The sequence below is a fragment of the Notamacropus eugenii genome, chromosome 4 (genome assembly GCF_028372415.1).
Source record: "Notamacropus eugenii isolate mMacEug1 chromosome 4, mMacEug1.pri_v2, whole genome shotgun sequence".
NCBI classification, from domain to species: domain Eukaryota; kingdom Metazoa; phylum Chordata; class Mammalia; order Diprotodontia; family Macropodidae; genus Notamacropus; species Notamacropus eugenii.
This window is the reverse complement of record NC_092875.1, coordinates 86,914,980-86,929,802: the sequence shown is the minus strand read 5'-3', so window position 1 is coordinate 86,929,802 and position 14,823 is coordinate 86,914,980. Positions and strand designations below refer to the sequence as shown.

At 39.9% G+C, this 14,823-nt stretch overlaps 1 protein-coding gene across 5 annotated transcripts in view; it reads left to right on the top strand.

Moving 5' to 3' along the window:
- The window catches only part of ZFTRAF1 (zinc finger TRAF-type containing 1), a 46,554-nt gene that overhangs the window by 17,245 nt on the left and 14,486 nt on the right, over positions 1-14,823 (top strand). The window contains exon 1 of one of the 5 annotated variants that reach the window (XM_072602740.1): positions 884-6,681. The exons of the other annotated variants lie outside the window; for them this stretch is intronic. The gene's annotated coding sequence lies outside the window, so the exon portion shown is untranslated. Of the gene's footprint in view, positions 1-883; positions 6,682-14,823 lie in introns of those variants that run through there. 5 annotated transcript variants of the gene reach the window in all.

Genomic DNA, 14,823 nt, shown 5'->3' with positions numbered 1-14,823 from the left:
AGAAGGTGGCTAGACTGTTATCAGTGAGGAGGAGATAGAGAGCAAGAGGAAGAAGAGGAGAGGAAAATTCAGTTCCTCTGGTTTCCTGACCCGCCAGACACCTCACCTGGGAGAATCATGAGACAATCCTACACCCTCACACCTTGATAATTACAATAGTCTGCTGGTGGGTCTGTCTGCCTCAAGTCCCTCCCCACTCCAGTCTATTCTCCATTCATCCATTCCTAAAGCTCAGGATCACATCTAGGATACGCCTATCCCCAGTAAACACCAGTGGTTTCCTATTGCCTCCAGGATCAAATACAAAATACTCCCATTTAAAGCCCTTCATAATCTGACCCTCTGCTACCTTTCCAATCTTCTTACACCTTACTTCCTTGAAAAGTACTTTTTTGAACCAGTGACACTGGCCTCCTGGCTACTGTGGGAACAAGATACTCCATCTCTTAACACGGGGCATTTTCTCTTTTAAGTCTTCTTCAACAGGAAGTTTACCCTAACCCCTCTTAATTCCAGTGCCTTCTCTCTGTTGATTATTTCCTATCTATGCAGTATAGGGCTTGCTCTCTCTTCTCTCTCTCTTCTCTCTTCTCTCACTCTCTCTCTCTCTGTTTCTGTCTTTGTCTTTGTCTTTGCTTGTTGTCTCTGCCATTAGATTGTAATGTCCCTGTGGGCAAGGACTGATTTTTGCAATACTTAGCCCACTTCCTGGCACCTAGTAAATAATAAATGTTGATTGATTGATCTACTGTTTACGTACTTATTTACATGTTGTCTCCCTATTGTGAGCTGTTTGTACACAGAGACCATTTTTTTCCCCTCTTTATATCTCTACTGTTTAGAACAGTGCCTGGCAAATAAGTTTATTTATGTGGGTGACTCACAGATCTGTATGTGCAGCCCCTATCTATTTTCTGAGCTTCCATTTCACATCACCAGTTACCTATTGTTCATTTCATATTGGATATCCTGGAGATAATCTCTTAACTCACTATATCTAAAACTTCATTATCTTCTCACTCCTCAGACCACCCGTCTTCCAGACTTTCCTAATTCTTCCTAAGGCACCACCATCTTTTCAGTCCCCCGAGACCATAACCTGGATATTATACTGGATTTCTCATTCCTCTTTACTTTGCATATTCAGTTAGTTGCCAGATCTTGCCATTTTTACCCTTATATTACTCCTATCAAACCCCTTCTCTCCACTCACATAGCTACCAATTTAGCTGTCACCTAGATTATTGCAACAGCCCCCTAAGTGATCTTTCTGCCTTAAATCCATCCTACATATAACTGCCAAAGTGATTTTTAAGTGTAGATCTGACCATCAGTTAATTCAAATACTTTATGGCCTCCAGGATTTATCATAAACTCCTCTGTTTGACTTGAAAAGCCCTATACAACTAGGTCCAGTTTGTCTTTCCAGACTCATTAGAGATAACTTTCCCTCCATACCCAAGCCAAACTAGCCTTCTCTTTTCCTTACTCATATCATTCCCATCTCCATGTCTTTGTGCTGGCTGGCCCTTATACCTTTATACCTTGAGTACATTATCTCACTTTTGCCTCAGAATCCCTCTTTTCCTTTAAGATGTAGCTCAAGCACCAGCTTCTACGTGAAGCCTTTCCTGATCCTTCCTAGTTAGACAGTCTTTGTTATCTCGATTAAAATCCCAGAATTTCATAGCTGAAAGGGATTGTAGAGATGGTTTATCTCTATCCTAATCTAAAACTGAACAGGAACCCTCTACATTCTCCTAAACTAATGGAAATCCAAACCAGAAATTGTCTTTTGAAGCAGACTACGTAATTTCTGTGCAGCCCTAATTGTTAGGTAAATGTAGCTTTAGAGAACATAGTATATTGGAAAGAACGTTGAATTTGGAGTCAGGACAGATCTGGGTTCAAATACCACCTTCCACTTAGTAGATATGACTATGGGCAAGTCACTTAATAGCCTTTAATGTGTTTCCTCACCTTTTAAATGGGAGTAAGATCTATTTGTAAGAACTGTTGAGGAGAAAATCCTATACATAAGATACTTTGCAGTCCTTATGCCCCAACATAAATACCCTATTGCGACAGGGAACTTTCCAGGAGGGAAACTCTATCAACCCATATCAGCAACTGTTCTGCAAAGTATTAGAAAATTACCTAGGTTTTTCAGTGTATTGATTGGTTTTTCTGATTTTTTTTTTCCCTCTTTTAAAAAATCTTTATATGGACTCTCAGGGACAGGGGTAAGGAGAAATACAAGAAAAAATTTAGGCTATATAAAAACAATAGATAATCGTAAAATTTTATTTTTTTGAAGGAAGTTACCTTAGGTACTGAGAAATTAAGTGACGTGCTCAGATCATACAGCCAGTATATATCAGAGCTGGGACTTGAACATCTTTCTTTCTGGAGGCAATAGCAATAATAAGCCTGAATCTCCCTATAACTTTGTATCTAGAACTGCTCGTTCTTTTCTCTGAAGCTAAGCAAATGAATCTGAGTCACATGTTAGATAGCAGTTCAGTACATGAAGATAATTCATCTACCTGCCTTTGATGCTCTTTCCCCATTCCCAGTTCTCTCTTTCTGTGTCTCTCTGTCTCTCTTTTACACACACTCACTCAAACACACAAATTAGGTAAGTGATGCTGTGATTTTTATTCAGGTTTTTTGTCATCAGACATGTTTAATCTCTGAGCTTCAGTTTCCTCCTGACTAATGGAAACAATAATTTTACCAATTTCAGAGGGTGATTATGAGGACTGAAATAGCATGTAAGGACTTTGCAAAGTATTATAGAAGTGTTAGCTCTTATTATTTAACATTGAATGAATTGTTCCTGTCTTGAAAAGATATTACCACTGTCTTATAAGATTCTCTGAGTGAGTGGAATAACAGAAATAATCTCAGAGCCCTTTTCATTGGCCTACTAGAGTTCTATCTGGGATACTAAGAGCTATACATAACAAGTGCTTAGAATATAGGGTCTCCCCACATTTGGGAGATGGTTAGCACACAAAGCTTCTTTTACACATGAGTACTCTGATCACAGAGCCCTACACATAGATGTTTCCAGAACAAGCTTTCCCTCATGTTTAGTCGATGTCCGCAGCACAAGGATCATGTATAATGAGCCTTAAAGTACAGAGCCTTCCTCTACATGGTAGGCACTCATTAAAGGCTGAAGGAAGAATATATACACCACCTAGATCACCCCTAAATAATGCAGCCTGCTTCCCTGGCCCTCAGTTTTGTCTTCCTCTCTCTTTCCTCTACTTCTCCTTCCCACTCCTCCTCCACCCCTAATGGGTTACTTATGGTCCTTAAGATCTAGAAATTGTTTAGGTCCTGAGGAAAGTAGCAAAGTGAATTTGTGCCCCTTAGAGAGGATAAGGATATCTTTGACACTGTGGAAGTAACTGAGGGAGGAACCTCCAGGTTCTGATGAGAAAGATACCATTCCTAGGAGGATGAGTGAAAAGCATTTAAATACTTTTAAAAAACATTTGTTAAGAGCATTTTGCTGAGCGCTAGGAATGCAAATACAAAGAAAGACCATCCCTGCCCTCCAGATTAATTTTATATTGGGGAGTGGTGAATTGGGAAAGATGTTTTGGTATCTGAAAGCACTGGGATGGTATGTGAAATGAGAATATCTACTAGCCTTTTCCGAAAGTGGTGGTGGAATTGATTTGATTATTGCTCCCTGAACTGGAGGTAGAAATTGGACTGATGAGGCATTGGCTCGAAAAGTTCAAAAGTCAAATGGCTCAGCTCTTCCAGAACCTGGGCTATGCTTATGGTGTAGTGCATGGCAGAAACATGGTTGTAGTAGTGATGGCTAACGTGCCCAAAAGCCCTGTGAAATTTTTCTTGGAGGTGGGAGTCCTTTAAGTGCTGAGCTCAAGTCTAGACAATGAACTTCAGTGCTACTGTGGGGAGCTAATGTAAGGTGAGCTGGGAGAGAGGGCTCTGCTGTTTTCTATTCCTACTCTGTAGGCTGCCTAGTAAGATTCCCAGAGTATTAGAGTAGTGAGGTCACTTGTTTTACACTCAGACTCCATTCATGGAGATAGAATCACATGAGCCATAAGCTGTCATGTTTGGCTATAGTGATCTTTAAAGCAGATTGGTTGTTTGTGGGGAGGGAAGGAAAGAACATAGGTATGTGTGTTTTAAAGTGCCCAGAGGACACCTTCATTCTGGCTTGAGATCCATGTTTTTGGAGCTGCTGATCTCTTGGCAAATATACTTTAGGTATTTTAGTGGTAGGTGTGAGAAGCAGCAAGAATTTTTTTCAGGAACTATAGAAGAAGCCAGGTGACAATGGTGTGGTTTTGTTCCGAGGCTTTTCTGGCATTTCAGAGTCCTGCCTAGTTTGTGAGCCTTTTGTCAGTCAGAGTACCCCAGGCCGAACTCTGTTTCCAAAGCACTATGAGTGCCTTCAGCATCTAGGGAAAATCAGGTTCTCTTATGGCTAGCCACTATTATTGTGTTTAGGCCTTTCTCAAACACATTACATACTTCCCCTACTTGTTGGAGTTTTTTGGTTTTAGTCACCAGCTTCTTCCGCCTTCTGGCTTCTTCCTACTATTAGTATACCTGTCTCCTTCCTTTCCTAATTAGTTGCTTTTAATCTGCCTAAACAAGCTTGTTAGGATTATGTGTAAAACCTGTGTCTCCTGATTGAGGGCCTGGGCAACTGTCTTAGGAGGTAGTGTAGTTTAATCTGTTTATTTTACACCTAAGGAAACTGAAGCTCAGAAGTAAAGTGACCTCAGGATGTAATGCTAGCTACCCTAGATCTCTACCAACTAAGTGGAACATCTGGAATTAAGACTCACCTGCTTTGCACTTAACCTATGTATTTCCTGTGCTTGATTCTCCTTTGCCCCAGATAGGGCACAGTTAGGGGCATTAGGTAGAAGTTGCAGAGATTGGTAGATTTGAGATTATGGGTGCCTTTGAGGATTGAGGGCTCACATTCAGTTTCTTTAAGTAGAAGTAGGTAACTACTTGTTGGAGATGTTAGTGTGGGATTCTTCAGATGGGATTCTTCAAACTAGATGATATCCAATTTCCCTTCTTATCGTTTCTGTGATTTGCTCAGGGTCATACTGATGGTGCCAGGACCCAAACTATAGAATCTCAGTTGGCTGACTCTTAGTGCAGTTCATGTTCTCCAGGTGGACTTTTAAGAGTTTGGAATATTTGTTTCCATTTGGGAAGGGGGGGCTATTTAGAGTTCTTTTCCTTTTAGTTTCTCATGTCCTGCTGCATCCTGGATAAGGGAAGCTGTTTCATAGCTAAATTCCCAGTAGAAATGGTGGCACAGTGGATAGAACTCTAGACCTAGAATCAGACCTAATTTAAAATCCATATTAGGGGAATGGACATATCACATATCCAAATGAAATCCATACTTACTAACAGTGTGATCTTGAGCAACCCACTTAATCTCTACCTCAGTCAATAAAAACCATCTGCTATGTGTCAGGCACTGTACTAAGAGCCAGGGATACAAAGACCATCCTTGTCCTTAAGGGGTTCACAATCTAATGGGGATATGGCATGCAAACATATAAAAAAGGTACATTCACTATAAATAGGAAGTAATTAGCAGAGGGAAGGCACTAGAATTAAGAGGGGTTGACAAAAAGCTTCTTGTAACATGAGATTTTATTTGGGACTTAAATAAGGAAGGGAGAGCATTCTGGGATGGGAGACAGCCAGAGAAAATGCCCCGGAGTCAAGAGACAGAATGTTTTGTTTGTGGAACAAGGAGACCAATATCAGTAAATCACATGTTGGAGAGTAGGGTATAAGGAGACTGGAAAGATAGGGTGGTGCTAGATAATAAAGGGCTTTGAATATCAAACAGGATTTTGCACTTGATCCAGGGGGTAATAGGGAGCCACTGGAGTTTATTAAGGAGACAGTTTTTCCTGCTCTTTAAGAAAATCATTTTGGTAGATAAATGGAGGATGGGATTGTATTGGGGTAGGCAGACCCACATAGTCTAGGCATAAGTTGATGAGTCTACAGCAGAGGAGATAAGAAGGATGTATTCCAATATACCATTCTCAGTGTCCTCGTAAAGGATATATGGAATCTATCCCCAAGAGGTTATTATGAGGATAAAAAGAGATGGTATTTATAAAGCTCTTTGCACATGTTAAAGCACTGTATAAATGCTAGCTGTTACAGGGGACTGCCAGATTGTCATTTTTCTCCGTTGTGAAGCCGCTTTTCTGAATAGAATAAAAATTCAACTTAATAAGCATTAAGTACTTGCCATATCCTAGTCACTGTGCTGGATGCTGGTGATACAAAAGACAAAAATGAAAGTAGCCCCTTGCCCTCAAGGAGTTTACATTCTGTTTGGGGTAGGAGGATGGCTGGTAGTAGATGACAGCAGATACATGGATTAGGAACTACAAAAATAATGCAAAATAAATACAAAGTGCTTTTAGCATTACCAGCTGGAGAAGTCTGGGAAGCCCTGTTAGAGGACCTGCTGAGTTCTGCATTATGACTTAATGTGTGTCTGGACTCATCACAAACACCCAGCTCCTTGAGGGCAGGAGACCTTTCATGTTTCCCTTGGCACACACTGGGCACACAGGCACACCATTAAGGTTGGCTGCATGAATATAAAGTTTTGGAGTCTTATCCATAAAGGTTCATTGCTTATTTACATTTTATTTTTCCAAAGGGTATTTGACTCCCAGAAAGTCTGGTCTAAGACATTTTTACTATATATCTTATGAATTGAGACACAAGGAAAGCGAAAAATTTGGCAAGGGTTGTGTTGTTGAATAACCTATCCCTCAAATCTTTTTGCCTTCTGCTGGGGAAACTGACTCTAAGGCAGAAGAGACCCAAGCTGTTTAGTGTTATTTCCATGTCTGTTATGAGCTTCCTAAGAAGGTGAGGATGTCTTCTTGACTTCACATTTAAGTGGGCATTGGTCTGGTGTGACCTCCAAAATGCATGGCACCTTTTCTTGGATCCTTTCCAGTTACAACCTTGAATGTTTCATGTCTATCCATCTGTGAGTAGTTTGTCTTTGCTTTGATTTTGAGCATTTTTTTCTTCTGGTAGAGTTCTTATAAATCAGATCTCCAAACCCTGAATAGGTTAATTATAAAATGGGTGTTGTGCTCCATAGAATTGGGGAAAACTAAGCTTCTCCATGTGTTTTTTCCCTGAACCCCTTCCAGACTTCATTGCATCAGATCTGAAAATGGGCTAGAAGGGAGAATGCTGAAACATTCATTTCTTTTTGTGGGAAAGGAAGGAATTATGAAAGTGTGCAGTTAGTGTAGTTAGCTGGGAATCACAGAATGTACAGGTTGGGATGCTCAGATCTAGAGCATGGTGTTTGAACTGCAAAGAGATATATGCCACTGAGCTCATCTTGTATAATGGGCTTGGTGTTTGTACATCCTTCAGTGCTGTGGAACAGGTGCAACCAGGATACTGGGTTTACCAGGGAAGATAATTTAAAATCTAGGTCAGGAAAGGCAGACCCACATGAGGCATGTGTTTGCCTACAGTAGAAGTAAATTTCCTTAGATTTCAAGAGTGTAGATTTGTGCAAGGGCTTAGTAATTTGGCATCTTGGGAGGACCTGGTAGTATTTAGCTGATACTCTCTCTGTATAAGCTGTCTTCAACACTGCTTGCAGGTTGATCAACTGTGTCATGGTTTATAGACATTAACATATTACTTTATCTTTGATATCATAAGAGAGATAAACATAGCACGCAGGAGGGCTGTTAGCACAAGTTTATTCTTGATCTGGTCAGACAAGAAAGACACTAAGGAGTTAATAATCTTACTTTATTCTGATCTTCTCAAAGAGGTTGCTGATAATGGGAGATGGAACTCATGCAGCATTCCCTAACCACCCTTCTTGCAGGGACTGGCAAAAAGGGGGAGCAACTCCCCCTAGATCTCAGTGGGGTCAATCAAGACAGGCACAGCTTGTGTATTCCCCTAAATCCCCTCAAGCCTCAATGCCTTGATGGGAGCTGCTCTAGGCACACACAGCATTCCAGCTTGTGCATTCAACCCCGAAGGTTCCCCATTCACTGACTAGTGCCCACCTGCTTAACAGGGCAACAGATAAAGAAGGCGTATTGGCAGCTAAGCTTTAAGAAATAATAACAAAAATTCGCTCTACACACACTAAAATACACCTTACTTACAGATATCTTTCTTTTTCACCTGAGACTTTTTTTTTTTTATTGTTCCACACATTGGAGATGGTTTTGTGGAGAATGCCATTGGAGCACAGTAGATGAACGTTGTACTTTGCTTTCATGTGTCACAGAAAGGCAGAGAAGGGATGTTTTTACCCTCTCCTGTACACTTTGGGAACAGAACTTTTAAGCAAAAGCATAATTCAGTGCTTGAATAAAAATAAGCTATGCATTACTCTCAATAAAAGCAGTCATAAATTTTTTTTAAAACTTTAGTTTTATTGGAGGTGACTAGAGCATAAGTGATTTTCTTTTCATATTATTACTAAACCACCCCTCATGAGAATCCTTACTCTCTTATCTCTTCTGTCTCCTTACAGTCACAGAAGTCTGGCATTCCTCTTGGACATAGCGTATTCTCATTGTACACATATGAGGCTAGGAGATTAGGCATGTTTTTTGCTTTTTACACACTTCTAAGCCCTTTAGGATCTCTCCCTACCACTTTTATTCATCTACCTCTCCTTTGAGGTCCATTTGATCTAAATGTTACCTCTCCAGATCCTAGTGGTTCTTATCTGTTGGTTCCCATATCATTGTCCCATCTTTCCCAAATGAGCTACTTGTAAAGTGCTTGGCATAATGCCTGGCACATGGTAAGCACTTAAATTCTTGTTTTCTTCTCTCTTCCCCTTCTTTCTCAGAGTTTGGTATTTATGTCAGGATTTTCTCTTATACCTCAAACCCCACCTTTATGCTTGGTGACTTTAACTTCCATGTTGTGGTCCCCTCAAATGTTCTTGCTTCCTTAAACCAGTTTATCCCTCCTCAGTTTCTGGTGATTTGTATTTTCACTCTTGCCAACCCAAGGTATGACCATATCCTTGATCCTATCACTTACAGGCAGGCATTCATCCTCCACAGTCCACAGCTCTAAAATGCTTATTATCAGACCCCAAACCCCTTGTTCTTCAGACTATCTGTGCTCATTCTGTGGCAATTTCCTGTCAGTCTTCCCCTCCTGCATTCCCAGGCTACCACCCTTACTTTGGCATCACTTCCCTTTAAAATCTCAACCCTTTACTTAACCAGTTCAACTTCACATTGCCCAATCCTTGCATTTTTGCCTCATGGACCATTTCATCCTTTTCTAGACTCTAACCTTAGATTACTGCTACCATTTTTTTACCTTTTCTACTTCTGGGAGAAATCACACAACTGTACTGACTAGATCTGCTACAGATTTGTTATCCAATCTTAACTGGATCTTCATAGTTACACCCTAATGGACTGTATTTCTGGGGCTGTTCCAAACCTTCTTTTAAGCCTCCATGTTTCCCTCACCCCCACCCCATCCCAAACAGAGCACCTTATCTCATACTTTACAGGAAAAAATCAAGACCTTCTGCCAAGAGCTTTTTTTCTTCCACAATTTCATACTTGAAACAATCTTAGCAACATCCCCAGTGTTTTCCTTTGCTCCAGACTCAGAAGATAAGGTGTCCTAATTTCCTGGCAGTGTCCTGTACTTGCCATTTTGTTGCTATCCCCTACTTGCTTCTTTCTTCCTAATTTCCATTCTCTTCTTTTGTACTACATTACTTGCTACCTATAGATATTTTCAAATCTTCCCTATCCTTAAAATAAATCAACTTTTATTTGACCTTACTGTCCTTCCTGTATCTCTCCTCCTTTCACAGCCAAGTTTCTAGAAAAAGCTGTCAGTATTCATTTGCCTTCAATTTCTTACCTACTTGTAATTTGACTTATGATCACCACCACTTAACCACTCTCTTCCAGGTTACTAATGAGCTCTTTATTATTGTTAAATCCACCACTTTCTCAGCTCTCATACCTCTTGACTTCTCTGAAGCTTTTAGCATTGTTGACCATACCCACTTTCTGGAGACTCTCTCTTCCCCAGGTTTGTTTTTGTTTTTGTTTTTTTACACTGTTCCGCTGTGGTTCTCACTTAAGCAGCTAGTGACTAGAGTAAGGTAGATCTGAGTTTCAGTATGGCAATAGACACTAGCCATGTTACCCTGGGCAAGTCAACTGTAAAATAGGGATCATAACAGAATCTGCCTTCCAGGATGGCTGTGAGGGTCAAATGAGATATTTGCAAAGCTCTAGTTCAATGCCTGATACATAATAGGTGCCTAATAAATGCTTGTTTTCATCCTTGTTTCTCTTCCTACTTGTCAGAACTTCAGCATCTCCTTTTTGGGCTCATCAACCTTGTCCTGCTCCCATGTGTGATGTACTCTATGGCTGTATTTGAAACCCGCTGGGTGATCTCATCAACTCCTCTAGATTCAGCTATCACTTGGTCATCAGTTTTTATGAATTTTGCTATCATCTCTATACTAATGACTCCCAAATCCCAGCCCTTAACTTTATCCTAAGCTCCTGTACTATAACTCCAATGGCTTCCTGGATAGCTATTCTGCTTAATAAATGTTTATTGATTGATTGATTGATCTCTATTTGGATTGTCCCATAGGCATCTCAAATTCAAAATGTCCAAAGCAACTTCTTACCTTCTCCCCAACTTCTCTATTTCTGTCGAGGGCACCACCATTTTTCCAGTTCCCTAGATTCAGAACCTTGGAGTCAATATCAGCTCTTCTTTCCAGCACCCCTCCCCACCACATTTAGTCACTTCTCCAATAAAAAGTAAGCTTGTTCAGCATAAGGATCACTTTGCCCTCGCCTTATATATGGGGTTGAAGCAAGGCATGGAAAAGCTGACCTGTGATATAATCTTGGGGAGAGTTGCTGGTGAGGTACTCCATCTGCCAGTACAGATGTGCAGCTGTCCTGAGCCCTCACTGAGAATATAAGTGACTGACTAGCCCAGGGTCACATGTAGTCCAAACAGTCTCGAAAACTTTCTTGTGGTCAGGGTTGGTTTCATTTTTGTTTTTTTTTCCCTGCTGTCCAGTACAGTACCTGGTAGGTAGTATTTGAATTGAAGCCACAATTGCCAGTTGAGGAATAAGAATCTAGATGAATTGTAAGTTCTTTTCCAGCTAAGATTTCAGGAGCTTCTTGGCCTGTAGCTGGTCAGAGTGCCAGAGAGCAACAGATCCAAGAATGGCCCAGCTTTCGGCAGAGCTGGGAGGTGATGAGAGCTACACAAATGAAAATCAAGAAAACTTATTAAAAGGGGCCAGAGCAATTCATTTCTTCACCAAGCTCCTTTACAGATCAAAGATGAGCCAGTCTGAGGAAGTGCAGATATTGTTACCAAGTTTGGGAGTGGAATTCAGACTCCAGAAAGCACAGACTGTCCAAATCCATGAAAGGTAGTGCCCCATCCTTTTAAGTACTTATAGATATGAACCTCAAACATTCAAGGAGAATCAGGTCTAGTAATTAAACACCCTTCCTTTATGAAAAGTAAGAGTCTTTGATGACATCTATAATAACATGCATTCATTGTCTACGGTGTGAAAAGCATTGTGTGTAAAAATACAGATCCTGTCCTCAAGGAGCTTACTTTCTATAAGGCTGTTGCAGCATAAATAAGTAAATGTAGATTTTTATACAAGAATTAACTTGTGACTCGGTGTAGGAGGGAGGGAAACTAATAAATGGAATCAGTAAAGGTCTTTTGAAGGAAGTGGCTCTTCAGTTGGTGGAGATAAGAACAGAGAATATCTCACATGAAAGATGGAATGTTAGTTATAGGGAACAAGTGGGCCATTTTTTCTGGAACTTAGCATAACTAAGGGTGTTAACATAATAATCAGTTTAGAAAGATGGACTGAAACCAGATAGTGAAGGGCTTTAAATTTCAAATAGAGGGGTTTGTATTTTATTCTAAAAGCACTTGGGAGTCACTGCAGCTTCTTGAGCAGCAGTGGTTTGGCCCAAACTGTGCTTTAGGAATATCAGTTTGGCAGGTATGAAGAATGTTTGCACATTTGCATGAGCTTTACTACTCCCTGTGTGTCCTGTAATTTCATTTGTTTTCATACCCTTCTATATAAAAACTAGCAGCCAGTAATTTTTGTTGTGTGGTTAATATTAGTAGCAAATCTTCATGGAAAGCAAATATATACTACTATCCCATTGGAAGGTCCAAAGGTAGTGATTCTTCCTGGAATTCAAAAATACTTTGGAGATATTTTGTGATAGTATTTTCAAATCAGCTCAAGTTGATAAGAAAGATTTTCAAGTCAAGCAAAAATCTTGGAATGGAAGTCCTTTACCTATGTACTAATGTTTTTACTACCTCCTTTCCCATAATGGGTTCCTGTTCTATCATTCTTACAGCTAGTAGTGCATAAGGGAATAATACCATTGTCCTCCAATTTAGTGGGTGGAGATTTACACCAGAGGACACACTATGCCATCTACCTTGACTTGTAACTTTTAGGCACCTCTCAGCCCTTTTTGGCCTTAACTACATGGTCTCTGAATCTTGTGTGGGGACCCCTACCCCTCTACATTTCTTCTCATCTACCACTAACACTATACCTCTGTTGCACAGTTAAATAATATAAGGTAACCGAAGCATTTTCCACTGACAGATGTGTTTCCTAGTGTGTATTGTGAGCTAGCAAAAGGCTCTTTTAAGAAATGAGGACATGGAAGGAATGGGATGGTATATATCCCCATAATTCAAGATGGAAGCAAAAAGAATGTCCTAGGACCTAGGAGGAGTTTTCTGCAAGAGAAGTGGAAACCTGTATAGTTTAGGTGGGTCTGTCCAAGTGTCAGTGTCCAAGTGTCCAAGTGCAAAAAGAAAAGTGAAAGAATTGATAGCCTACTTTACCTGGGCCAGATCTCAGGTACCTTTCTGTTCTCCAGCCAGGGACCTCTCACTTTCTAAGGTGTTTAGTTGTGTGTTTTATTAGGACTATGTAACTCTTGATGGGGAGTTCTTTTTTTTTAATAATTAATTTGTTTTCCCTTTTCAACAGTCATTCTCATAAGTTTTAAATTTTGTCCCCCTTCTTCCCCAAGAGGGCAATCTCATATGGGTTCTATGCATACATTCTTAATTAAACACATTTTCATAACTATGTTACATAGAAGAATTAAAATGAATGGGAGAAACCATGAGGAAAAAAACCAAAACTTAACAAAAGCGAAAATAGTTTGTTTCATTCTGCATTCTGACTCTGTAGTTCTTTTTCTGGATGTAGATGACATTTTGCATCATGAGTCCTTTGGAAATGGATGGGGAGTTCTTTTACTGACATTCTCTGGCCCAGTAATACTTCTCTATGCAGGCCTGCTCTAGAAGGAACCAGATATTAGAAGGAATTTGTTTTTGGTTGTTCACAAAGTAGGACTGGTTTTTTGGTTTTTATTTGTTTGGGGGTTTTGGGGGGGGGGGGGATGTGAGTGAACCTATCACACTTAAAGGGAGCATTATACTACATAAGTGAAAACAAAATAAAACCTCTATAGTCATTTGGGCTTTAAAAGTCAGGTTAATTTGGACTGTAACTGCACCTTAGCTGGCTTTTGCTATTTCCCATCTGTTGGCTGTCACTGAACCATTTCAGGTTTCCTCAGCTGCCTAACAAGTTTTCTGGCTAATAGTAAGACAGTAGAAAGTTGCTCAGGAGAGAAGTTATCAACCAGTCAGCTTTTCCTGCTGAGGAAACTGGAACCTTTAGATTAGTTACAGATCCCAGTGAGCCAAGCTGTTCTGTTGAGTTGAAGGGATGTTGTGGAGATCCTTCCTTCCATATGATGCCTGTTATTGGGGAAACAAAAGGAAAGGAGGAGTGGGGGTGGAAACATTGTTGGAGAAAAAAACTAAATTTCTTCTATGTGAATTGCACCTAAAAATGCAGGCTTGGTAGCCAACTTGTGGTTTACTTTTTAGTCTTCGTTGTTTAGCTCATGTGTACATTAGACTGAGGTCTAGTGAAATGCCTTTCATGTGTTATGAGTTGTCTTTTTATAAAACTATCACAAAATGCCCTTTGAGTAGTAAAAAGCCCTATACAGTACTTTTAGAATAATCTAGCTCAGGAATAGAATATCATATACTCCACAACTTAGCAACATATTTCTATCCCAGTTGCTCTTTTGGAATTACTTTCTTAGAAATCACTAAGGCCATGACCACCAAATATGAGACTTTTTTTTTAAGAGTTCTTAAGACTTACCACTGAAGTACTTAACACTGCTAATCAGTTTCCTTCTGAAGCTGTTTATCTTCAGGGATATTATACTCTGTTGTTTAATAATAGTAACTCACATTAATTTAGTAATTCTTAAGTTTCCAAAGAATTTTCCTCACAACAGCCTTATAAGCTGGGTGTTGTGTGGGCATGATTATCTCCATTTTATAGATAAGGAAATTGAGACACTGAGAGACTAAGTTACTTGCCTATGGCCTAACAGCTAGTGAGTATTATATGAGGATCAGTTGAAGAAACTGGAGATGCTTAATTTGAAGAAGAATAGACTCAGGTGACATGGTAATTGTCTTTAAGTCTTCAAAGGCCTCTTGTGGGGAAGAAGGGTTATATTTCTATTACAGAACTCCAGAGGACAAAAGCAGTAGCAATAGATAGAAATTACAAAGAAGCAGACTTTGGCTTTTGACATAGGGAAAAGCTTCCTAATGTTTAGAACTTTCTCGAAG